Raw genomic sequence first — 27,635 nt, forward strand, 5'->3', positions numbered from 1 at the left:
ATCTCCACCAAGTACCTACAGCATAGAAGGTAAACCACACTGACACACAACAAATGTAGGCTGTACAAAGGAAAGATTGAACAAATCAACCACATTATTGCCATTTGCGATACATATTTTCTTATTTCACTTAGGAATAGCAATACTACTAACCTGCTCTTACAACGTGATATACATATGCTTCAGAGAAAAGCGCTACTGAAGTGGAGGGAGTATCAAGTGTTTATATAAGTTACAATGAGAAAAAGGAATTATGTGATGAGATCCATTTGTGAGCGCCAAGTAGTTCGCCTATATATATATATATATATATATATATATATATATATATATATATATATATATATATATATATATATATATGGTTACGGGTTGAGTTCTACAGCATGCTACTTTCCGCAAATGACTTCTGCTATAGCCTTGGGCTGATCAAAGCCTGGTTTGTGTTTCTGTGTTTGTCCTCTCATCCTCACTTGGCAACTGATGTTGGTGTGTTTGCGTCCCCGTAAATTAGCGGTTCGACAAAAGGAACCGATAGAATAAGTACTACGCTTGCAAAAAATGAATTCTGGTGTCGATTTCTTTCACTAAAAGGCAGCGCTCCACCATGGCCGCCGTCAAGTTAAAGAATATACATACATATATATGTGTGTGTGTGTGTGTGTGTGTGTGTGTGTGTGTGTGTGTGAGTGTATGTGTGAGTGTGTGTGTGTGTGTAGAAGAAAAGATTTATCTTCTTATTTTATTCACACAATTCTTTTCACAATTCTATATCTTACAAAAATACTTCAACATGATGTTTTTTTCTAATATCTTCACACTCTGTCTGTGTGTCTCTCTCTCCCTTTCCCCGTGTGTTTCTAAACATAACCTGTATACCGTAATCCTTAAACCTAACCCACACCTACAACTTAAACCCTAACCTAAAAAACTCTAACGTTTGGCCTCTCTTTAAACTCATCTCTCGTTCTAAATCCCTAACGTAAGAATGTTTCCTGATGCATTTGTCAACTGCTGTTTCTTTTAGGGTCAGCCATATCAAATGTCTCTTCGTTTGTCCTGTTTCCCTAAACTTTATCAAAATAATTTCAAATGCAGTTGATTTTGGAACCCGTAGACGTGAGAATACAAGTTGAGATGATGAATGAGATGAGAGGGTAGTAATGCCTTTCCAGATATATAATAATCCCGTAAATGAAATAAAGAATTGTTTTCAAATATGAACAATCTGAAATTAAGCCTGTTTGCAGTAAAGCACATTGAAATTGCATAATTACAGCTAATTAGAAGTAATTAAAGATACAATTACTATGTTTATGTTGTATCCTCAATTTGTCTAAACTGGGAAATTTGGGATGTATTTTATAAATACCAAGAATTTGTAACTTACTCCCTTCCTCCCTCTCTTTTTTTCTCTCTCTCTCTCTCCCTCCCTCTTTATGCACAAACCTATACACATAGGTGCACACACACACACACACACACACACACACACACACACACACACATGCATGCATACAGGTTGAGCCGGCAGAACCGTTACTGGTAAAAAAAGTAAGTGCTTTGCAGCAATACTTCCAAATTAAGATTCTGAGATCGAATGTCGCCTGGGTCGACGCTGCATGTCATCGTTTCGCTCGATAAAATAAATACTTATTAAGCACCAGGGTTGATATAATCCACTTAAATCCTGCCTTGAAATTGCTGGTCGAGCACCAAAATTTAAGACAGATGTGTGTGTGTGTGTGTGTGTGTGTGTCATTATGAATACCGATATATTATGTGTGTGTGTGTGCTTATTCGGTTTGTAAAAAACTTTGTAGCATTTTGTCAGTAAAATACCTTAACAGTCTTTAGATGGCTGTGCATAGCTTTACTCAACCAAATATTTCCCATTTTGTTCCACTATCTTTCGCCATCTTTGCGGCAGATTCATGAACCTGTCTTTCCAGAACTTGGCATCTTTCTGCGTCTAAGTGGTCTAAGTGGTTTCTACACTCTTTTAAACAATCAAAGTTCTTCTCATTAAAAGAATTCTGCAAGGATCCCAATAAATGATAATCCGAAGGTGCAAGGTCAGGTTAGTACGGTGTGCGGGGGTAAGTCACCCCACCCATGCTGCACCAATTTCTGCTGAGTCTGCAAAGAAATGTGCAGTCTAGCGTTGTCTTTTCGGTAAGCCAATGCTGGACGTTTTTCATAAATTGCCTCCTTTAATCGATCAACTTGGGGACAATAACAGTGTGAATTTAATGACTGATTTCCTGGAAGTAGCTCATAATAAACAATGCCCTTCCAGGCTCAGCAGATACAGGATATCACCTTCTACGGAAACAGATTGGCTTTTGGAGAGATAGAAGACGGCTCATATCGTTTTCGCCAGGATTGTTCCCCGTTTTATGTTGTAAATAATCGGTTTCTCATCACACGTGATCATTCGGTTCAAAAATGGATAATCTTTGTTTCGTTTGATTAGTAAAATGCACATGGAAATTCGCTCTATTAAGTTTCATCCATTAAGTTATGAGGCATCGAAAAGTATACATAGCCTTATCGATACCATACGCATATATCTTTATGTATATTTATAAGGGGAATCAGATCCAACCACCACTCCCCTCTACACACTTCTGTCCCCGTGCATTAGATTCCTACTGTGCCAGAGTCGACCCTGTTCAGTCCCTCATGTCATTACACCCACCTTTGTAAGTGTTGGTCTGATGTCCGTTTTCCCACCACGCAGCACCACCGGATATCCACAAAGTCATATCACAGAGAAGTAGACCAGACAGGCAAACAAACATACAGACAGACAAGCAGAAATTAAAACTTAAAGAAGCCATCAAGTTAAAAACGGAATCGGTCAGATATTGTCGTGTAGGACCACAAGGAAAATATATGTTAGGTTATAGAAATCAGCTGACCTCTCAACACCAATGTGGTTAGAAAAAATGTAAGAAAAAGCGGACATTTATTGACCATTGTATAAGGAATTTGCAAAGCCACTATGCAAAATGCACTTTTAAGCTGCATACCTGTCCAAATGTGTCCAAAATGTGTCCAAAATGTGTCCAAAATATGTCCAAATGTGGAATATCGGGGGAGACAATAGAAATCCTTTATTGAAACTCTAAAAGTGATCACGATATCTGGGACTAAAAACAAAGTTGGATGAAATGTCACTATGCATCTTGACCATCATGACAACCATTCTGTCAGATCACTGCATTTTCACAGGCATCCGTTTCGATAAATAGATATAAATATATCTAAATACATGGAAGTACAATAGACTCATATGTGATAGCAATTATATTCCAAATTGAAAGCTTGTCTCTCTCTTTCTTCATATCTCTATCTCTCTATGTCTGTCTGTTTCTCCCTCTCTACTTATCTATCTATCTATCTATCTATCTCTCTTTACACATGTTTCCGACACTAGTGATCCCACACTTGTGCATATAAATGTCTACATCTGTCTACATAATCCAAGATTAAAGTATTAAGTGTTTTAATGCATCAAATACGATTCCTTTATTTCTAGAAAAAAATCTTCCTAGCATCATAGTGTTCAATTATTTTGGAGATGCCAGTGTGTGTAAGAATATCTGTATGTGTATATGTATACGTGTGTGTACATCTATTTGTATGCCTTCATGTATGCGTGTATGCATGAATGTATGTACACTAATTACACACACACACATATATTTATAGTCAGGGGTGGACTGATGGAGCGGTGGTGGTGGTGGTGATGTTGCAGATGACATCATCCGCAAAAGAAAGAAAACAATGTAGAAACAAATGAGAGGGTGCGATATATATCTTTCCCTCCAAGTACGAGAATGCTGGCTAACATACTCATACCTACACATTACAAAATATAGATAACTATAATCAAATATACACATCTATAATGCAATATACACATCCACAAACACACACTACAATATACATACACAGAGATAATTACACAAGGCAACACACACACACACACACACACACGGACACTACAGCATAATTGCATACAGAGGCATTTAAACAAAGCGTCACACACAGATACACACACATATCAAGTTAACACTCCCACTTATCTATAAACTTCTTCCTGGTATGTAATAAAATCGCACCCACACATGATTTTCAACTCACAATTTGCCGGTTGTTCGAACGAGCTGATCTTGACTTTCTCAGACACAAACACCCAACGCTGAATTTGACATATTAACCCTCTGGTAAATATTGTTGCTTTAATTATTTTAATTAACATATTTACATTGTAAAAACATCCATCAGAACTATTTCAAGCATAAATATTCTTTTATATTGTTTTATGTCTGGGCAGTAATATATAGACTAGAAAATGTTAAAACGTTTTACAGTGTTACATTACAAGCAAAATGTTTCATTTACATTTACAGAATGTAATATAAAGTATAGTTTGGTTATAAATATTTCAAAACTGTTTGAGGGAAATTAACGGATCGAATGCTCAGTATTATAAACTTTCTTCAAATATTTTTCGTTTAGAAAGGAATTCATTAATGTCAATATATCTATATGCGTAAATTGTTTAATCCCTGTAGCTACACACACACACACACACACACACACACACACATACACACACACACACACACACACACACACACACACACACACACACACATATATATATATATATATATATATATATATATATATATGTATGTATGTATGTATGTATATAATGGGTAATACATTATTATAAAATATGGTAATTAATCATATATTAATTAATATCGATTAATTATCAGGAGGCCAGCACATCTAAAGAATCAATATATATATATATATATATATATATATATATATATATATATATATATATATATATATATGTATATATATATGTATATATATATATGTATATATATATATATATATATATACATATATATATATATATACATACATACACACACATCCATATATGCACACATCTAACGCTTTATTTCTCTGTCTATTTACACACATAGGAATATACTATAAATATATTACAAGTAAAGATTACCTTCTTATTTTATTTACAAATTTCTTTTCACAATTCTGTATTTTAATCGTTGGATATTAAAAAGGCACCACCTCAACATTATTTAATATTATTCAAATAATTCTTCTCTCCATATATGTGTAAATGTAACCTGTATAATGTAACCCTTAAACCTAACCCACACCTACAACTTAAGCACTAATATTATATTCTAACTCTTTCCCTATTTCTCGTCCTAAATTCTTAATACGAATTCCAAACGATCTTTTCCTGGCACATTTGTCAACTGCTATTTCTGTTTGGCTTAGCGATACCAAAAGTCTCCTTCGTTTGTCCTGTTCCCCTAAATATAAATAAAATAGAAAATGCAGTTGATTATGGAATCTGTAGACGTGAGAATACAAGTTGAGATGATGAATGAGACGAGAGGGTAATAATGCCTTTCCAGATATATAATAATCCCAAAAGGGAATATGAACAATCTGAAATTAAGTCTCTGTGCACTAAAGCACATTGAAATTGCATAATTACAGCTAATTAGAGTTAATTAAAGATATAATTACTATGTTTATGTTTTATCCTCAATTTGTCTAAACTGGGAAATTTGGGATGTATTTTATAAATACCAAGAATTTGTAACTTGCTCCCACTCCTCTCTCTCTCTCTCTCTCTCTCTCTCCCTCTTTCTCTCTCTCTCTCTCTCTCTCTCTCTCTCTCTCTCTCCCTCTCTCTACATACACACACAAACTTATATAGACACAGGCGTGGTTGTGGTAAATGCCTTGCTTACTAACCATACGGTTTCAGGTTCAGTCCCACTGCGTGGCAACTTGGGTGTCTTCTACTATAGCCTCGAACCGACCAAAGTCCTGTAAGTAGATTTAGTAGACGGAAACTAAAAGAAGCCCGTCATATATATACATGCACACATTTGAAATATTATATACTATATATGTGTATGTGTACAGATATATATGTATGTATACATACGTGTCTGTTTTTGCGTCTCTTTTGTCCCTCTATCACCACTTGACGACTGGTGTTACTGTTTTTACGTCCCGTAACAGGTCGGTTCGGTTAAAGCAAGCGATAAAATCAGTACTAGACTTCAGAATAAGAAATCCCACTGTTGAATTGTGGTGCTCCAGTATGGTCACATGCAAATGACTGAAAAAAAAAGAAAATGAAAGAATATACATGGCTGTGTGGTAAAAATTTTGCTTCCCAACGACATGGTTCCGGGCAAGTGTCCTGTACTATAGCCTCGGGCCGCCTTGTGGGTCGAATTGGTAGACAGAAACTGAAAGAAGTCTGTCGTATATATATATCTGTGTGTGTGTAGTTGTATGTTTGTGTTTGTGCCCCTACTATCGATAGATACCGATGTTGGTGTGTTTACATACTCATAAACTTAGCGGTGCGGCAAAAGATTCCGATAGAATAAGTGAAGGGAAGTGCACACAAAGAAGCCTGGATTATAAAATATATTAAGTCAAACCCAAAGGCCTTCTTTCATTATGCAAAAGAAACAGATTCAGTACGCTGCAAAAGAGTATACCTCTTCCAAAAAGATCGCTGCCTCAAAAACAGTCCAACCAGGATCAGTGAGGTACTGAATGACCAGTTCAAAAGTGTCTTTACCATAGCGTTGGAACACAGACAAGTGAACGAACCAGTGGGTTTCTTTGCCACCTCACCTATAAGCAGCGAGGCAGTTACGATGGATTACATCGACATTAGCGAAGAAGATATAATACTAGCCATAGATGAAGTGGACGCAAACTCAACTGCTCCATAAAAGAGGAAGCAGAGCAGATGCCAAAACCTATAGGCCTATATCTCTTACTTCACACATCAGTAAAGTCATAGAAGGGATAGTCAGAGGGAAACTAATCGCATTGCTTAAAGAAAAGGACTTGCTGAGTGATACCCAGCATGGCTTTCGACCAGGTAGGAGCTGCCTGACCGTTTTTACAGCAATATGACTGGGTGTTGAGGCAGTTACTCAACAACTCAAATGTGAAAGTAATATACCCTGATGTTGCAAAAGCTTTTGATAATGTGTATCATTGTATGCTAGGCCAGAAAGTGCGTGATATCGGTATAGCTGGAAAACTTGGAGACTATTTACATAACTTCCTGAAAGATAGAAGTCAGGCAGTAGTGGCCAATGGAGTCACCTCAAAGAAAATACAAATAGGGAGTGGTGTTCCACAGGACACTGTCTTGGGACCACTGCTTTTCATAGTGGCCCTCTCAGATATGCCTTCAGCTGGCCAGATAGCCACCCTTGCTAGCTACACAGAAGATACGAAAGTCTCGCAGAAAACACCGAACTCCAGCAATGTTGCACATCTGCAGCAGGGGTTGGTCTCAATTTACAGACGAGCTGAGGACAATAATATGCAGTTTAATACTGAAAAATTCCAAGGTCTGCGCTACCAGCGTCCAAAACGGAATGTAAAACTTGCAGGGTACACCGGTCCACAGAGGGTTACAATCTCAGAGCCTAAATCAGTGAGGGACCTGGGTATCGATATGTGTGATGATACTACCTTCCAAGTTCACATTACCTGGTTGGCGACACATTGCAGATGACTTGCTGCATGGATCACGAGAACATTCAGGACCAGAGAAAAGGAATCCATGATGGTCCTCAGCCGTCTGGACTACTGCTCCCAGCTCTGGACACCCAACATTGTAAAATTAACAGTGGATCTTGAAGCAATCCAGCAAAGGTTCACAAAGAAGATCGCCTCGTTGCAACAGCTCAGCTACTGGGATAGGCTGAAACAGCTAAGTGCTAAGACTCTAATTCCTGGAGCAAAGGTGGGAGAGGTATGCAATAATATATATCTGGAAGATTCTAGAAGGAATTGTGCCAAATTTGGCACTGAAAGCTACAACAATGCCAGAACGGGTTGACACTGCGCAGTGCCAAATAACCCAGCAATGCCATCGCGCTTCAGGAGGAGTTACTGAAACAGCGTGGGTTGTTTCAGGGGCCCACAGCTTTTAAATATTCTCTCAAAGAGCATCCGGAACCTACACAAAGTGGAACATAGGTGTTTTCAAATCAACACTAGACCTCTTCCTGTAGAGTCCCAGATGAACCTACCTCGCAGCAAGAGGTGCAAAAGGGCAGTGACGTCACACTCTATTCTTCAACAAGTGCCACATACCAGAGAAGGCTCTCAATAATAACCAGTGTAGCTAAACGACTGGGCCCCAGCATGGGCGCGGCTCTGAGATGAAACTACAATATATAGCGGTGAGCTAGCAAAAACGTTAGCACGCTGAGCGAAAGGCTTAACGGTATTTCGTCTGCCGTTACGTTCTGAGTTCAAATTCCGCCGAGGTCGACTTTGCCTTTCATCCTTTCGGGGTCGATAAATTAAGTACCAATTACGCACTGGGGTCGATGTAATCGACTTAATCCCTTTGTCTGTCCTTGTTTGTCCCCTCTATGTTTAGCCCCTTCTGGGCAATAAACAAATAAATAACGCTAGCTCGTATGGCGAAATGCTTAGCGGTATTTCGTCTGCCGTTACGTTCTGAGTTCAAATTCCGCCGAAGTCAATTTTGACTTTATCCTTTCGGGGTTGAGTACCAGTTGCATAAGTGCCATTTGCGTAGTGGGGTCGATCAAATCGACTGGTCCCTTCCCCCCAAATTTCGAGCCTTGTGCCTAGAGTGGAAACGATATATATATATATATATATATATATATATATATATATATATATATATATATATATATATATATATATATATATATATACATAGGAGTGGCTGTGTGGTAAGTAGCTTGCTTACCAACCACATGGTCCCGGGTTCAGTCCCACTGCGTGGCATCTTGGGCAAGTGTCTTCTACTATAGCCTCGGGCCGACCAAAGCCTTGTGAGTGGATTTGGTAGACGGAAACTGAAAGAAGCCCGTCGTATATATGTATATATGTATTTGTATGTATGTATGTGTTTGTGTGTCTGTGTTTGTCCCCCCAACATCGCTTGACAACCGATGCTGGTGTGTTTATGTCCCCGTAACTTAGCGGTTCGGCAAAATAGACCGATAGAATAAGTACTAGGCTTCTAAAGAATAAGTCCTGGGGTCGATTTGCTCGACTAAAGGCGGTACTCCAGCATGACCGCAGTTAAAAAGACTGAAACAAGTAAAAGAGTAAAAGAGTATATATGTATGTATATTGGCAAATGTTGGAGTCCGTGGAAATCTTCTACACTGGAGTAAGTACTTCCTGGAGAATAGAACACAAGAAGTTGTGGTCGATGGAGTCCACTCAAGCCCAGCAAAAATCCCCAGTGGTGTCCCTCAGAGGACTGTCTTGGGACCGCTCCTCTTTATAATTTATATAAATGACCTTTCCAGCGTCGTAAATCACTGCAAAATGAAAATATTTGCTGATGACACTAAGCGCCAGCAAATCATCAAAGAAGAAGACCGAAGCCGACTCCAGACTGATCGAAATGCTGTGAGTCAATGGGCAGATCAAAACAAAATGAAACTGAACGAGGGAAAATTTGAGCTGATGCATTTTGGAATTAGCGAACAACAGAATGTGAAAATAATACTGGAACATTTTTAATAAACGGGCAATATTAATATTAATAATTGAAGATAATTCATATGATGACGCGATGATGTTGATGATGGTGATGACGACGATAATGGTAGTTGGGTGTCAGTGTGTGTTCAGTTTTATACTGAAAAATAGAAAACCTCTTGAAAACAATTGTTTAGAAAAACAAAACACTTCAGACGACCCGACTTTGTCGCTGAAATAGTTATCAGTATTCACCAGTTGGTCAAATGTGGAGTGTCACAAATTAAGAGGAAAAACAAAACGAGAACTTTAACATTCCATGATTTGCTATCAGACGGATGCCATCTGCATTGAGTATTACAGACACACAGGCACACACACACATACGAACGAGACGGACACACTCACACACACACACAAACATGATGTGTTTGCCTGTGAACTTAAGTGGTTGTTAAGCAAAGGATGGGTGGACAAATTTTATATCGCAGAAATAAAATGTGTTATTTACTTAACAAGAAACGAACCAATATTTTGCACACACTAACGCATATCTATCTATCTATCTATCTATCGATCTCTCTTTCTCTATCTATCTACCTGCCTATCTATCTATCTATGTATATACATATATATATATATATATATGTATATATATATATATATATATATATTTATATGTATATAGATATATCGATATATAGCTTGATATACACACATACATAAAACTATATATGCATTATACATTTGTATACATGTATACATATACATACGTATATTCATATATATATATATATATATATTTTTTTTTTTTTTTTTTTGAAGTTTCAGCTTAGAGCTGCGGCCATGCTGATGTACCACATATATATCATTTCATTTTACCATCCATTTATATATTATATATTCCATATTCTATATCCCACATTAATTTTACAAGAATATAAATAAAATATAAAAACAGAGTTGGAATTCTTTTAAATAAAATAATATATTCCTCTATACACGATCACACAAAACCCTTTTTTTATATTTATTTTTACTCAAATATATATATATATACATGCATGTATATATTCCAACATTATAAGTATATTTACACATATGTATATATATATATATATATATATATATATACATGAATATATGTATATATATATATATATATATATATATATATATATACATGAATATATGTATATATATATATATATATATATATATATATATATACATGAATATATATATATATATATATATATGTATATATATATATACATATACCTACACTTATACATATATATGTTTATATACATGTACATATGTTTATATTTGTATAAATTTCACATCTCGCAGTGTTCGAGCTGCCACTATGTATAAACACATAAATTCGGAGGGTGGGGTGCATGTGCACCCGTTTGTGTGTGCGTGTGTGTGCTTGTATAGGTATGTACGCATGTGAGTACAGAACCACACATATAGAGATCTAATCTTAGATTATACACTATATATATACTTATATATATATATACATATATATATATATATATATATATATACATAATGTATGTATGTAGCCACTTATGTCAGCTTCTTTGTCCATTTCCAATATATTTCTGTGTCAGATATATATATGTGTGTGTGTGTTTGTGTGTGTGTAGGTATGCATATGAGAGAAGGCCTCAGAGAAAGAGAGAAAGAACAGGGGAGAAATTACATATACAAGGCAAGCATTATAGAGTTTGAAGTCACCAGAGGGAGAGAGAAAAAGAGAGAGAGGGGGGGGGGAGGAATTACCTTGGCAAAGATGGTTTCTAAAGAGAAAATGTAAATATTAGAAAATTTGAAATGAAAGAAATGTATTTTATACCCATTTAATTTATGGAAGAATAAAAAGATTTCCACAAATCACTCTGAACATTTTCAGTCTCCATAACAAAGATATGCACCTCTTTTAAAGATTATAAAATAAAATTCATTGAAAGATATGATGCCGTGTGACTATTTGCAACAAAGTATTTTAGCTTCTACAAACAACAGCAATCAACTCTTCAATATAATCAAATCTGACGCTTATCAACAAGATTCTTCCTTCTCTTCTTGTTGCCGTTGTCATACTCGTCATCATCAACATCATCATCATAAAGGTGGCGTGCTGTCAGAATATATACATGCGTATATATATATATGTAGATAGATAGATAGATATTGTGACAGTGTGTATATATATGTAAATATACATACACAATACAGATATATGCATATATATATATATATATATATATATATATATATATATATATATATGTATACACGCACACATACATGAGGAGGTAGTGCCTACTACTTCCTGATTCATTCGAAGTGTCCTTTTAACTGTTGGTAGTTTCACATTTTCATCGTTCTGAACGAAGCGGACGCAGAATATTTCTGAGATACAAACACTTCAACCCCGAATCAAAACCCAATAACTGAATCTGGTAAATAATTTTCTTTTCATATATATCTGTTTAACACACAATTTACTAACACATTTACATCGTTAAATATTCATTACAACTATTTCAAACGTAAATATACTGTTCCATAGAAATTTCTTTTCTTTTCACACACCGTTTTAAACATTTTATGGTGTTATATTATAAGTAAAGAAACACTTCATTTCCAGAATATAATATAAACTATAGTTTGGCTAAATCTTTGTAAAATCTATTTGATGGAAATTAAAGGAATGGAAATGTTCATCTAATGATACAATAATTGCGGTAGTTAACACTGGATTTCTAATTGTGGAGTGAAATTAAAAATTTGTAAATCAATTTTATGACTGTTAAGTTAATTGGTTGTTTTTCACAACTTCATTTTTATCAAAGCGTAGCCAGCGAGAAATTTACCACCCACGCACACAGCACAGGGATTTCAACTCATAAAATGTAGTACCACATTAAATACTACAAGGCATCGCGTCCAATATCTAATTCCAGAAGACCACCACTTCAGAGTGGTACTTTATGTACCCACACTTGCACTATGAAATGTAGCAGATATATCAAATATTAACACATTTACAGCATGCTTTAATGATGGATTTTATAAACATAAATACATCCATGCATACATACATACATACATACATGAACACAAACATACACACCTTTATAGTCACAGTTGTGCTGGTTTTCTCAAATCATTTTATAAACAATAAAAAATGTGTCCCCAAGAAGTAAAAGAAAGTTTATATGTTTTTAAAGAATCTCAAAAATATTTGTTAATTTTAAAGAAAGAAAACGTAAAGCAACATCGTGATTTAACTTTGAAAAAGAGAATGGCAGAGATCGATAGAGAATAAAACAGGTATACACTTTAGTCTATCTAATCCCCCTCTCTATAAAAGGATATCTTTATTCCCGCCCTCACAGTCCCAAAACTGACAATTTTATTTTTGTTGACGAAGCGATTCAAATGAAAGTGAGCTTCATCAAACATGATCAATTTTTGTGTAGACTTTGGGTCATTTCATGCCAATTCCAGGATTCCGACGGTGTATTGGATCTTGGGTTCATAGCCCTGGAGCTTCAAATGTTGAACCAGCTGTACCTTGTATGGTAAAAGGTTAAGGGTGCTGAGAACTATTGCAGCGAAGTTGTGAAATCCCCTGCTGCCTGGACTGCCTTCGAGACCCGATCCTGTTCAATACTCTCTTCGTGCCTGATTCTTTTCAGTATTCTCTTGCACTCGTTCCCTTGCCTAGTCCATCCTGACTGTGTGAGGTCTCCTAAATCGTGGGGGATCACTTACTGCCCCTTGCTTTTCAAAACTACAAACTAAGTTTTTAACTGCGGTTTTTACCTGCGGCTTCTCTCACTTCAACATTCCAACGATATGTTCTCTGGGATTGAATAATTGACCCTGATTTTGATAGAACAATGTAACCACTTGGGTGCGTTGTGCGGTGCCACATTTTCCATCATTAATTGCCAGGATGTACTCCATAAAATCTCTGAAAATAAAAGACGAATTTCAAAAAATAAAATAATTATCAAAGTTTGCAATACCTAGCTGTCATTAAGGCCACCCGTATACATACATACATACATACATTCATACATATATATATATATATGATTGATACAAATACGTATGTATAAGACATGTACATATAGGTGTGTGTGTGTATATATATATATATATATATAATATATATATATATATATACTTATACATACACACACACACACACACACATGTATATATATATATATATATATATAGGTGAATCTCAAAGAAAAGTAGGCCAAGATCCAGACAGAAGTACATTATGAATAAGAGATTGTAGTTTTGTGTGCGGTGGAAATAGTATGTTAGAGATCCTGGACCAGATTGGATCTCTTCGATAGGAATTTGATTTGCGTAAATAGTTGGAGACTAGAACCGTGTCGATGTTGCTGTGGACGGTGTAGGAATACACTTCCAGTGCCACCCAACCGATTCTTTGTAGAGATAGGGGTATCTTTGTACACATGTTAGGAGTATATAAAGCAGTGCTTATCCAACTATGTTAAGGGTGGCATCACGGGATCATATATACGAAAGTGTGTGTATAAACATGCACACAAACACACATACATACACACACGAACACACTCCCACACACATGTATACATACCTATACAGAATATCTACCTCTATATGTATTTATCTTTCTCTGAACATACACATACACGCACGCAGGCACATACCTACAGACACACACACACACACATATGCATGTATATATATATGTGTGTGTGTAATATATAGTAGCAGTCACGCGGCCTTTGCCTCGGTGTGTAATGTACACAAATGTATTCATAAAACATCTATCGTAATGCTTATGTATTAGATCTTACTTAAAGTTTACTAGTCGCTACTCTTCACAAGAATAAGTCCTAAATTCCAACCCAACTTGTCCTTACTTTGATGTTCCCTGTTCTCTGGAGCAGGCATTTCTCTCTGCGTTATTTTGAAGCTGTTCTGTCCACCTATATTCTGTTAAGCTGACTTTTCTATTGGCTTGAGTCTCCAACCTCTGTCGTTTCCCCTCTGGTGTTTATTGTTCCCTCGACCAGGCTTGCCTAGTTGTTTGAAAATGATGTTTAACTTGCTGTTGCTGTTGTGTCTCTACGACATTTCTTTGTCTCTCATACCGGTGCCTGTCCTGCCTTTCTTCTTGTGTTTCCATAGACCTTCCAATTCGGGAGTGTTGGGCTTCATATGATTGAAAAAATATTATGTTGTCTTCTACGCATCATACTGAATGTTCTGAAGTAAAAGATATAAAAAATCCAGGCACTATCATGCTATTAGCTGTCAGAAGTGAAAGTGCTCACTGCTAGTGAAGTATCTGTCTGTCTGCCTGTCGATTCTTTGGCCATGACTGGCCGGAGCGAGCTATATGTCTGTCTATCTCTCTCTCTCTCTCTCTCTCTCTCTCTCTCTCTCTCTCTCTCTCTCTCTCTCTCTCTCTCTCTCTCTCTCTCTATCTATTACTCGAAAGTTCGCGCGTCCGCGCTAGCTAGTCGTGAGTAGAAAACACAAATTTAATATAAAAACATATTTCCTGAAATTGCAAATTATTTAAAATATAAAAATATAATTTTCAACAGAGAGAATTTATCAAAATAGAGAACAAATGAAGTTTGAAGTTTAAAAATAATAGGATCGACCACTCACGACTAGCTAGCGCGGACGCGCGAACTTTCGAGTAATAGATAGATAGATAGAGAGAGAGAGAGAGAGAGACAGACAGACATATAGCTCGCTCCGGCCAGTCATGGTATTAGCTGTCAGTAGCCAAAGAATCAACAGGCAGACAGACAGATACTTCACTAGCAGTGAGCACTTTCACTTCTGACAGCTAATAGCATGATAGTGTCAAAATCCACAATAAATCCCGTAATCTGCAATTCATTTTCGTTGTTTCTAAATTCAATCACGTGACTTTATTTCATTCTTCTACCAAACTTCATAAAATTTTCACCATAAATTTTCATTTATCTTCATACATATATATGTACGTGTATGTGTATGTATGTGTGTGTATGCACTCATACATACACATACATATTTATATACACCTATGCATGTGCTTGCATACGCTTGTATGTTTGTGTGTGAGTGAGTGGGTAAATGTGTGTTCGTGCCTGTATGTTTCTTTACATTTCGTTCATCGATGAATTGTGTAAAAAATATGTTCATCTTAGAAAAGAAACTATTTTGAAAACAAATGAATTTAATATTAACAAGGAGGCGCAGGAGTGGCCGTGGGGTAAGTAGCTTGCTTACCAACCACATGGTCCTGGGTTCAGTCCCACTGCATGGCATCTTGGGCAAAACTCTTCTACTATAGACTCGGGCCGACCAAAGCCTTGTGAGTGGATTCGGTAGATGGAAACTGAAAGAAGCCCGTCGTATATATGTATATATATATATATATATATATATATATATATATATATATATATATATGCCTGTGTTTGTCCCCCTAGCATTGCTTGACAAACGATGCTGGTGTGTTTATCACGTAGCGGTTCGGCAAAGTAGCGCGATAGAATAAGTACTAGGCTTACAAAGAATAAGTCCCGGGGTCGATTTGCTCGACTAAAGGCGGTGCTCCAGCATGGCCGCAATCAAATGACTGAAACAAATAAAAGAGTAAAAGAGTAAACAATAAAGAAGTGGAACTGAACCAGTGCGTGTGTTAATGATATTGGCATAATGACTCCCTAGACACTAAAAAATTTATATATGTATATATCTTTATATATAGTAACAGGCATGGGTGTGTGGTAAGAGGCTTTCTTCCCAACCACAGGGTTCTGGTTTCAGTCCCTTGAAGCCTTGAGAGGGAATTTGCTAGATGGCAATTTTAAAGAAGCGCGTCGCATATATATATATAAGCGCGTCGCATATATATATATATATATATATATATATATATATATATATATATGCGACGCGCTTCTTTAAAATTGCCATCTAGCAAATATATATAGCAAATATATATATGTGTGTGTGTGTGTTTATTTGTACTCTTCATCATCGATTGATAACCGGTGTTGGTGTGTTTACATCCCCTTGATTAGCGGTTCGCTTAAGGGTACCGATAGAATAATTACTAGACAGAAAATGTCTGGGGGTCGATTCGTTTAACTAGACCCCTTCGATGTGGTGCTACAGAATGGTCGCTTTGAAATGCCTGAAACAAGTAAATGATTTTTAGAAATGAATATAAATATGCGCGTGTGTGTGTGTGTGTGTGTGTGTGTGTGTGTGTGTGTGTGTGTGTGTGTGTGTGTGTGTAATATATACTGGCAGTCACCCGGCCTTTGTATTCATAAATAATCTATCGTAATGCTTATGTATTAAGATCTTAGTTAAAGGTTATTAGTCGATACTCTTCACAAGAATAAGTTTTTTCCTTCATATATTTCTTTCTCCTTCTTCACTTTTGATTATCTCTCTTACACCGGGCAGATTTTCCATGGGAAACATTTTGAATTTGAACATGTCTATATATTCTTTCTGGTAATCTTCCAGTTTCGAGGGGTTAAATAAATTACAAGGGAAATAACTGAACGACTTACCAGTATTATCCGTACTACTTTTTCTCTAAAACAGCATGCGACGGAATTTTTTTTTATAAAAGTTTAGGGTTAGGGTTAGATGTTGTGCAGCCGGTCTTCCACGAGGCATTTTCGATTTCTCATAAGAAACTATGATATTCAATCACGTGTGTGATTTATATATAAACAGTTAACGTCAATCAAATCACGGGATTTATTTATAAACATTTCAGAGTAGTACGGATAATACTGGTAAGACGTTCAGTTATTTCCCTTGTAATTTATTTAACCCCTCGAAACTGGAAGATTACCATTCTTTCTGTAGCTGTATGTAGTGGAGGCGCAATGGCCCAGTGGTTAGGGCAGCGGACTCGCGGTTTCGATTCCCAGACCGGGCGTTGTGAGCGTTTATTGAGCGAAAACACCTAAAGCTCCTCGAGGCTCCGGCAGGGGATGGTGGTGAACCCTGCTGTACTCTTCCACCACAACTTTCTCTCACTCTTACTTCCTGTTTCTGTTGTGCCTGTAATTCAAAGAGTCAGCCTTGTCACTCTCTGTGTCACGCTGAATAACCCCGAGAACTACGTTAAGGGTACACGTGTCTGTGGAGTGCTCAGCCACTTGCACGTTAATTTCACGAGCAGGCTGTTCCGCTGATCGGATCAACTGGAACCCTCGTCGTCGTCAGCGACGGAGTGCCAACAACAAGCCGTATGTATTGTTGTTGTTGTGATAATGGTCTTTTCCCTATAAAGTTTTTAGTTTTTTGTTGTTGCTTAATACCCATAACTGTTCAAATATTGTATCACATTTAAATATAGTTTTATTATTTAGCTAGACGCTTCTTGTAATATATTTTTTCCTTTTCAATATAAATATGAATACGTGTGGCTCTCTATGGCTTCTTTTCTCTTTGTGAACGTGTTTTTTTTTTGTTTAATATGTGATGGACACACGTGTGTTTGTTTACATTATGATTCATGTCGATCTTTTCCTATTTCTTTAAATATATCCGTTAGACTTTTTATCTTCTAAATTTTTGCACAAATAGACTTGCATACACATTGATATGTCTTTCTCTTTCGTCTCTCTTATTATTATTTTTCCCTTTTACAAATTGTTTCTAAATATCCGGTTCAAGTTTTCTCTATTACTCAATCTGTTTTTCCTTATTGACTTTGGTGGAGATGGAGTATATGTAATCTGGGTATACCCCCACTTAAAAATTTTTTTTTTTTTTACGGAATCCTATGTTTCAGACCATGGACAATCCGATTCTGGAAAAAATTTTCAAAAATCTCAATTTCAAAATTTCGCCCCCCCCCCCCCGGTTTTTATATAGATCCACAGGGTAAACCTAACCCTAACTCAAACCCTAACCCTAACCCTAACCCTAACACTAGTTTTGTGAGATTTGGCTGTTATTTCTAGCATGTAAATAGCCTGCTTGGTGGGGGGGGGGGGGGAATTGAAATTTTTCAAAAATTTTTTTTCAGAATCGGAATCTCCATAGCCTAAAACGTGGGGTTCCGTAAAAAAAATTAATAAATAAGGGGGGGAAAGGTTCAGATTACATATAGTCCATCTCTACCAATTATAATTTTTATTATTATTATTATTATATTTTTCTTACATATTTCTATTGTCTTTTGAAACATGTCTATATATTAAATCCAATTTTGTTTTTAACATATTTTCTCCATTTCTATACTTAGCGAGATCGTTGCCAGCGCCCCTGGACTGGCTTGTGCGGGTGGCACATAAAAGACACCATTTCGAGCGTGGCCGTTTTCGTGTGGGTGACACGTAAAAGCACCCACTACACTCTCTGAGTGGTTGGCGTTAGGAAGGGCATCCAGCTGTAGAAACTCTGCCAAATCAGACTGGAGCCTGGTGTTGCCATCCGGTTTCACCAGTCCTCAGTCAAATCGTCCAACCCATGCTAGCATGGAAAGCGGACGTTAAACGATGATGATGATGATGATGATGATGATGGTATCTTTATAACTATAACAAATTTTTCAAAGATATATATATATATATATATATATATATATATATAAATGTGTGTGTGTGTCTTTGTGTCTAAGTTTCTCTTCCACAACCGCTTGACAACCGGTGTTGTTTTTCTTATGTCTCCGTAACTTAGCGGTTTGGGAAAATCTACGGATAGAATAGCTACCAAGCTTTCAAAAAACTAAGCACTGCGGTCGATCCAATCGACTAAAAAATTCGATGCGGTGGTCCAGCATGGCTGCAGTCTAATGACTGAAACAAATAAAAGAATAAAAGACTTATATATATATATATATATATATATATGAGTGTGTGTGTGTGTGTGTGTACTTAGGCAACTTTGGGGATAAGCAAATCAGACACATCAATATAAAAACTATATAAAATAAATCAAATACAAAATGTGTTTATATGTAGACATATAAAAAGGTCCCACTTACACAGAGTACAAATTACAGAGAAAATCAAAGGGGTTGAAGGAAGGTATTACAAGTCCAACAGCTGTTTCTGGGATCTCGGTGATACATAATAATGTCTAAGCTGGTAAATACTGCCATAATACTTGCCTTCAGTTCATCTTTGGTGATACAAGGAGTTTTGTTGGTCACTCGCTCAACTGCGCCCCAAACATGCATAGTAAACGCGTTTATATATTCTGTATATTCCGAAATTATCCTAGTGTAATCCTAATTGTCTGCTGAAAACCCTGCTGATTTTCCTTATAAGGTATTGAAAATGCAACATTATATTTTACTTATGTTTTGTTATTTTAATCTTATTTAAGAAATGAAACAATTGTTTGTTAATATGTTGATTAATTAATAAATTAATTTGTATCCATTAGATCTCTGTTTCCTAACTCTCTCTCTTTCTCCCTATATGTATATATAATTCCCAAATTTATTTTCCTTTATAGAACCGATTTCTTATTTATATATACATTATCTCTACTTTGCTGGGGTTTCATTCACAATCCCATAGCTCAAAATATAGTTTTCTCCTCCTAAATGACTGACCATCAGACTGTAGTATTCAGGGTTTAACTGTAATAAGCAGAGTAATGTCCCAAACCAAGAGACACAACACAATGGCTCTTGTTAGGTTTATTAGCGTCAGGAAGAACATTCAGCAATAAATAGTACTTTAGATAAACTGAAGTTTCCAATATTTGTGTCATTTTATGCGAGATTTTAGAAACACAGTCTTCTTTATGTTGTTGTTTACCTCATTTTATAAGTTTTAAAAAAAAACTATTTTACTTCCTCTTTTATCATCTTTTGTTTAAAAGACATGGATGTAAATGCAATTTGGAGCAAAATTGAGCATGCAGACATTGAATATGTGAAAAGGTTCATCAGAAGCCATCCGGATAGAGTAAGTTGTTCTTTATATTGTTTTCTCAAATTTGATTGTTGATTATTTTATACACAATTTGAAATCTTCCTAAATAAACACAAATATTTGTCCATGATATTTCATTTCTTTCTTCATCTCTTTCCTCTAATCCTCATACAAATATTTAACCAAAACATGAGGCAATGTCAGAATTGATAGAGTGTAAGTGAGAGAGAAGACCAGCATCACACACAGCGATGGAGTATTCTGGCAGGTAATATTCAGTCCAGGAGATGAGGGACAACTAAATTCATCAGATGGATTGTAACTGTGTCAAGAAGTTCTCTTGCCACAAACACCTGAAGGATCTCCCGATGTCAGGGGCTACACTATATCTTCTTCTAGAAGTTATCAAACATATAGAAACAATGAGGTGTCACATAGGAATCAAAATCCCTCTTGATCTGGTTTTATAAAACTGTATTTGTGTTCACTGAATAGAAAAAGATACCCAAAGGGACAATGATGATGGCTGTTTATGACGTTTTACTTCATAAAAGGAAAATTGAATGTTAGAATGAGAGGCTGATAGTCGGAAAATGGGATGTTGTCTGCAAGAATATAGATCAGGGATTCTTAAAAAGGGTAGTACGACCCCTGCGAGTGGGCTGTGGAAAATTTTGTAAGGACTGGGGACTCATTTGCTAATGGCGGTACGTATATATAACACGCAATGTATACTTGAGTTTGGCTAAAGCCATATTTTAATGGTTGAATCAGAAACTATTCACTTATTATTGGGCGGTGCTGTGGTAAGTAGTCACCCATGTCAAGACTAGGGCCCAGAACTAAATTACTTTGACTTAATAATAACTGAGAGAACAATAGAAATGATAGACATTGAATTGCAGCAATGGAAGGGAGCATTGGAAAATGATTCGTAAATGAAAGGGGTCAGATTTAAAAAGAAGTTTTTGAAGCAATGGTATAGAACCATCTTGGTTAAGGAGTGGTGTTCTCTTTCACTTCATATTTGATATCATAGGTAACAGTAATACACTGGGGGATGTTTGTCGAGTGATTTTTCTCTTCCGTCAGTCAGACAAAAGTGAGATTGTAATTAAAACAGACATCTTACGATTAATACGGATTGCATGGATTCCCCTAATGTAAACGGATTCCCCTAAATATTAATCTGTCACCCCTTTACTAAACTATGTATAGTTAATACATACAAAGCATTCTCTCTTCTATGCTCATCCTTTTTTCTCTTTCTCTTTCACACACACACACACACACACACACACACACACACACACACACACACACACACAAACACACACACACACACACACACACACACACACACATTCACACATTTCAAAAGAGAAGATACTTGAAAAATGTGGTATATTTTAAATTCCATGTTGCAATCTTTTCACGCCATGATAGGATATTTTGTCTGAAGGATTATGAATAAGAGATTCCATACGTCTACCTTTGTGATTCCTCTCCTGTAGTGAAATACGAGTAACATAGAATTAAAAATATACCAAACACTTCCTGTCTCCTATGGTGATGTGTAATTACCCTGCAAATGGAATTCTCCAGAAATTTTAAATGTTATGTATATCTTATTCAAAATAAAAAATCTAAATAAACACTTTTGATTTTTGTGAACATGTAAATGATTTTCACCTAACTGAGACGGAACAATTTTGCTTCTCCAACTCATGGTTCTGGGTTCAGTCCCATTGCAGGCTATCTTGGGCAAGTGTCTTGTGTTGAAGCATGAGGCCGTCCAGATCCTTATTAACGGGTGTGGTAGACAAAAACTAAATGAAACGCACTTTAAGTGTGTTGCAAAATTTGCTAAGACAAAATAAGAATTTGGATCAGTTAATTATGATTTTATTTAACATATTCCCCTCTCAGATTCACGCTTTAATTGCAGCTGACTTTCAGGTTTTCTAATCCTTGGAAAAGAACTCGGAAGTTTGGGACAGCAAACAGACCTTTCGTGACACTATAACATCCAAGAATATTACAGCACCCGCTTGTATATACATACACATATATATATACATATATATACATATATATATATATATATATATATATATATATATATATATATATATGTGTGTGTGTATATATATATATGTATGTATAGATGCATATATATATGTATGTATATATGTATATACATGTATGCACATATATGTGTATATATACATATGTATGCATAATATATATATATATATATATATATATATATATATATATATATATATATATGATTATATATAGGGAGAATTCACAAAAAAAACAACAGACGAAGACAGGTTGTGTAGAAAACAAACAGATGTATCAGTATAATGCTCGGGAATTGAAAATGTCTTTAACATTTCGAGCCTGAGAAATATGTATATGTATGTATAAATATATATATTTATATATGTGTGTGTGTGTGTATGTTTGTGTGTGTGTGTGTGTGTGTATGTATGTATATAAGGGCACCAATATAGTTTCTAAGACAAAGTGGAAGGAATCCAGAAACCCCAGAGTCTCAGGAGAGGGGGTAAAATGAGAGACTGAACAGGTCAGTTATATCGGCGATGCCTAGGAATGTCTTATGGGGACACAGATGCCTCCCCAAACACACTTAACTGGAGAGATAGTGAGAGTGAAATGTTTCTGTGGAAAGATCTGGAAGAATGAGAAAGGGCTCAGATATATCAAGCTAGGTCCGTCTGTGGAAAAGAGGGGACACAAGTGTAGGGCACAGTGGTAACACCTGGAGAGATGCAGGAGAAATCCAGGCTGGAAGCACCTCACAGAACTGGAAGTTTCTCAATACCTGTGTCACCTCAAGTCCTCATGAGGGGGCTACCCATCCAATAAGACAAGAGGAGTCCAATCCCAGCCAACAAAAATGAATAAAATGGCCCAAGATGGATGAAACAAAGAAATGGCAACAACTGGACCACGATCTCGACATGTTATTGGGGTACACTCTGGCAGGAAGAGCAGAACAGAAAGTGAATGCTTTTGTGACTATCGCATTCAATTTGGCAAAAGATCGATTTGCAGCAGCGGATAGACAGGTCACCATAACCATTGAAAGGAAATTTAGCAGAAGAGAAAGAGAGATGCACCGTCTGAGGGGAGAGACCAAGAACCACAATAAGCATCATAAAAGGGTCTCTACCGATGAAAGAAAAGGCATCAGGGACTTGACAAGTCAGCTTCGTGATCGTCTGAGAAGGCTTAAAAGGGCAGAAAGCACCCAGAAGCGGAGAAAAGAGAAAGAAACGAAATGAGTGCAATTTGTCAGAAACCTGTTTAGGTTCAGCCGAATGCTGTTGGGGTAAACCAAATCAGGGAACTTAACCAGTTCCAAAGAAGAGGTAGAAGCATTTCCAAGGGAGACTCACAATGATGTCCTCAGAAAGGAAGTTCTTGATGTTAATCCAAATGCCAGTAGAGCTGAAATACCAGTATACAAATTCAACCTCAGGTGTCCATCCTGGAAAGAAGTGGAACAAGTGGTGAAAAAGGCCAGATCAGCATCAGTTCGTGGCCCAAATGGTGAACCTTTTATAGTATACAAGAAATGCCTGCGGCTACTTCGGGGGCTGTGGACGCTGTTTCGAATGATCTGGACAAAGGGTACCATTCCACCATATTGTAAGAGGGCGGAAGGATGTTTTGTGCCAAAAGAAGAAAACTCCACAGCTGTTAATCAGTTCAGGACCATCTCCCAACTGAGTGTTGAGGGGGAAGATCTTCTTTTTCGTAATGGCCAAAAGGTTGACATCATACACGACTGAGAAGGAGTATATAAACGCCTCTATCCAGAAAGGTGGGGTTCCGGGTTTCTCGGGATGTCTGGAACTAAAATTCTCAGTCAGTTGATTCAAGAGGCTAAGAGAAGTAAAGGTGACCTGACAGTGGTTGGGCTGGATCTAGAAAATGCATAAAGATCTATTCTTCCTGCCCTCACCTGTGCAGCCCTTGACAACTGTCATGTTCCCCTGCGTATCAGAGGAATAATCAGCAGTTATTTTGGAGGCATCCAATTACGTATCAGAACAAACCATTTCCCAACTTTTTTGCAAGACCTTGAGGAAGGAATCATAACTGGTTGCATGATTTCTCCCATTCTCTTCATGATGGGTATGAATCTACTCATATCAACTGCTGATAGAGAAGCCCAGGGACCAACAATGGAATTAGGCAGCTGTCAGCACCCAAGTGTCCTCATGGATGATATTACAGTAACAGCAACAACCCATGTAGATGCAGAAAGAGTGCTGCCTTCACTAGAACACATGGGTGACATGGGAAAGAATGAGGTTTAAGCCCAAAGCATCGAGGAGCATGGTAAACAGGGATGGGGTCAGGTAACCAACAAAATCAGGCTGCAACTGCAAGGAGAGCCCTTGGAAAGATGGTTGATGAGTTGCTGTCAGACAGAAGCAACGTCACCAACATTGTGAGGTATGCAGAGGAGTGGCTGAGGAGGATTGATAGATCAGGGCTTCCAGGAATGTTTAGGGCGTGGCTCTTCCAACACGGACTGCTCCCAAGACTCATATGGTTGCTGATGCTGTATGATGTTCCAATGACAATTGTGGAAAGGGTGGAGAGAAAGATACATAAATACCTCCGAAGATTGCTAGGAGTTCTCCAAGCTTCAGTAGGCCTGTAGATAAGATCTGGAAGGCTCCAACTTCTCCTGTCATATGTAGTAGAGGAAATTAAAGTAGCAAAATGTAATGTAATGATGTACAGAGACTCTAAGGATGAGCTTGTCCGAGATTCAGGTATTACCAAAAGGTAAGGGTGAAAGTGGGTAGCTAGCACCACTGTCGCTCAGGTTGAAACCATGCTGGAGCTACATGTCGGGGTCGCCAGGGATTTGAGTCTTCCAATTTCCAATAATAGAAGAAAGTAGACACCAGTGAGTGGTGGGCTATGACTCAGAAAGTGGTGCGGTACCAGGAGGAAGATAAAAGGAAATCAAGAGCTGTGAAGTTGGTGTCTCAGGGTGCATGGACTAAATGGAATCTCCCTAAGAGGAAGTTCACATGGACTGACCTGTGGAGGCTGGAACCCTTGCGTATCTCCTTCCCACATTGGGTGGTGTATGACACACTCCCGACGACAACAAACCTGCATAGATAGGGTTTGGGGGAAGACCAGATGTGTAGACTTTGCGGAGAAAGGGGCACTCTGGCACACATCTTGGCAGGGTGCAGAATAACACTTTCTCAAGGCAGATACAAATACTTGCTCACATCCTGGAGCAGGAAAGGTGTAAGAAACATCATCACCAAAGGAAGGCAACAACTGCAATTAAGTTCGTGAAAGAGGGAGAGAAACCAGTAAAGTCAGCAAAATAATATATAGCTTGCTGCAAGGATCTCAACCATGGGATATGAAAGTGGATGTAGGGGAGAGATTGCAGTTTTCCTGGGTTGTCCATACAACTGTGAGGCCAGATGTGGTTCCGTGGTCTGGAAAGGCCAAGAAAATTATCATAATGGAACAAAGAGTCCCGTGGGAAGCGGGGTGACGAGGCCCCTGAACGGAAGTGTGACAGATATGGGAGCCTTCTGTAGGATTGCAAGGAGAAAGGATGGCAGCTATGGATTTTCCCATTCGAGGTTGGCTGTAGGGGGTTCCCTGCTCAGTTGGCGTGGAGGATCCTTACAACAGCTGGAATGAGAGTTAAGGAGGCAAGGGTGGCTGTGCGCATGATGGGAGAGGCAGCTGAAAGAGCCTTTTGCTGGTTTTGGTGTAAGAGAGAAGAGTTACGTTGGAAGACATGAAGAGTTGAGCAGTGACTTGGTCACCGCTGTTGACTCAGCAACAGGAGGGTGTTACGGTTGAGGGTCGAAACATCTGATGAACAAGGGATGATGTCTGATTACATCAGGTCCTCCTGGACAAGGATCCACTCACTTTGGTGAAAAGATAAAACACATCCTTACAGGTGTTATGAACACTTATATATGTGTGTGTGTGTGTGTGTGTGTATGTATATACACAGACAGACATGTGTGTGTGTGTGTGTGTCTGTATGTATATACACAGACAGACATATGTGTGTGTATTTTCGAGTGGGGTTGTGTGGGTGTATGCGTGTGTATCTATGTTATTGTGTGTCCCCAACGGTGTTGGTTTATTTGCATCCCTGTTACTCAGCACTTAAGCAAAAGAGAGCTATAGGTTGCTGCTCATCAGACAGAAAAGGTACCACACATAAAATACAAATTCAAGAGCTCCAGCATGGCCACAGTCTTATAACTGAAACAAGTAGAAGAGAGAAAGAGAAAAATAGAAAGAAAGAAAGGAAAAAGTGAGAGAGAACTATAGAGAAAACGAGAGAAATAGAGAAGAAAAAAGAGAGAAAACGAGAGAGAGAGAGAGAAGGACAGAAAAGAAAAAGAGAAAGAAAAGGAAAATGGATAGAAATAGAGAAAACAAGGAGAGAGGGAGAGAGAAAGGAAGAGAAAGCGAGAGGGAGAAAGAAAGAAAGCGGCAAAAGAAAAGAGAACGGGAGAGATAGAGTGAGAATCATGAGAGAAGGAAAGAGAGAAAAGAGAAAGAAAGGAGAGTGAGAAAGAGAGAAAAGATAAAAACGATGAGATTGAAAGGAGAAAACGAGAGAGAGAGAACAAGGAAAACAAGCGAAGGAGAGAAAAAAAGATAGAGAAACAGAGAGAAAGAAAAGATAGAGAGAGATAGGGAGAACGAAAAACAAAATAGAGAAAGAGGGAGAATAGAAAAAGAGACAGAGGGAGAGGAAAAGAGAAAGAAAGAGAGAAAATAGGGAGAGAGAGAGAGAGGAAGAAAGAGGAAAAACAAAGAGTGAAAGAGAGAGAAAGGAGAAAGAGAAGGAGAACGATACGAAAAAGGGATAAAGAGAATGAGAGAAAAGAAGAGAGGGAGAAAGAGAGAAGGCAAAAAGAGGGAAAAGAAAAGAGAAAGTGAGAGATTAGAAAAAGAGTGGGAAAGAAGGAGAAAAGAAATAAAGGGATGAGAATTTAGGAAAGAAAACGGGGGGAGAAGAAGAAAGAT

General features: G+C 37.3%; 2 long non-coding RNA genes across 2 annotated transcripts; one reads left to right on the plus strand and one right to left on the minus strand.

Annotated features, from left to right (window-relative positions):
- Positions 1-1,504: 1,504 nt before the first annotated feature.
- Positions 1,505-27,634, plus strand: LOC149129024 (uncharacterized). Its single transcript, XR_016240568.1, has 2 exons — positions 1,505-4,235; positions 20,500-27,634. It is a non-coding gene; the product is annotated as an uncharacterized LOC149129024 (long non-coding RNA).
- On the minus strand, positions 11,985-15,232 carry LOC149129025 (uncharacterized). Its single transcript, XR_016240569.1, has 2 exons — positions 14,547-15,232; positions 11,985-13,591 (listed from the first exon to the last, which is right to left on the minus strand). It is a non-coding gene; the product is annotated as an uncharacterized LOC149129025 (long non-coding RNA).
- Position 27,635: the final 1 nt, after the last annotated feature.

This window comes from Octopus bimaculoides, unplaced genomic scaffold (genome assembly GCF_046866305.1).
Source record: "Octopus bimaculoides isolate indiv1 unplaced genomic scaffold, ASM4686630v1 contig190, whole genome shotgun sequence".
Lineage (NCBI taxonomy): Eukaryota > Metazoa > Mollusca > Cephalopoda > Octopoda > Octopodidae > Octopus > Octopus bimaculoides.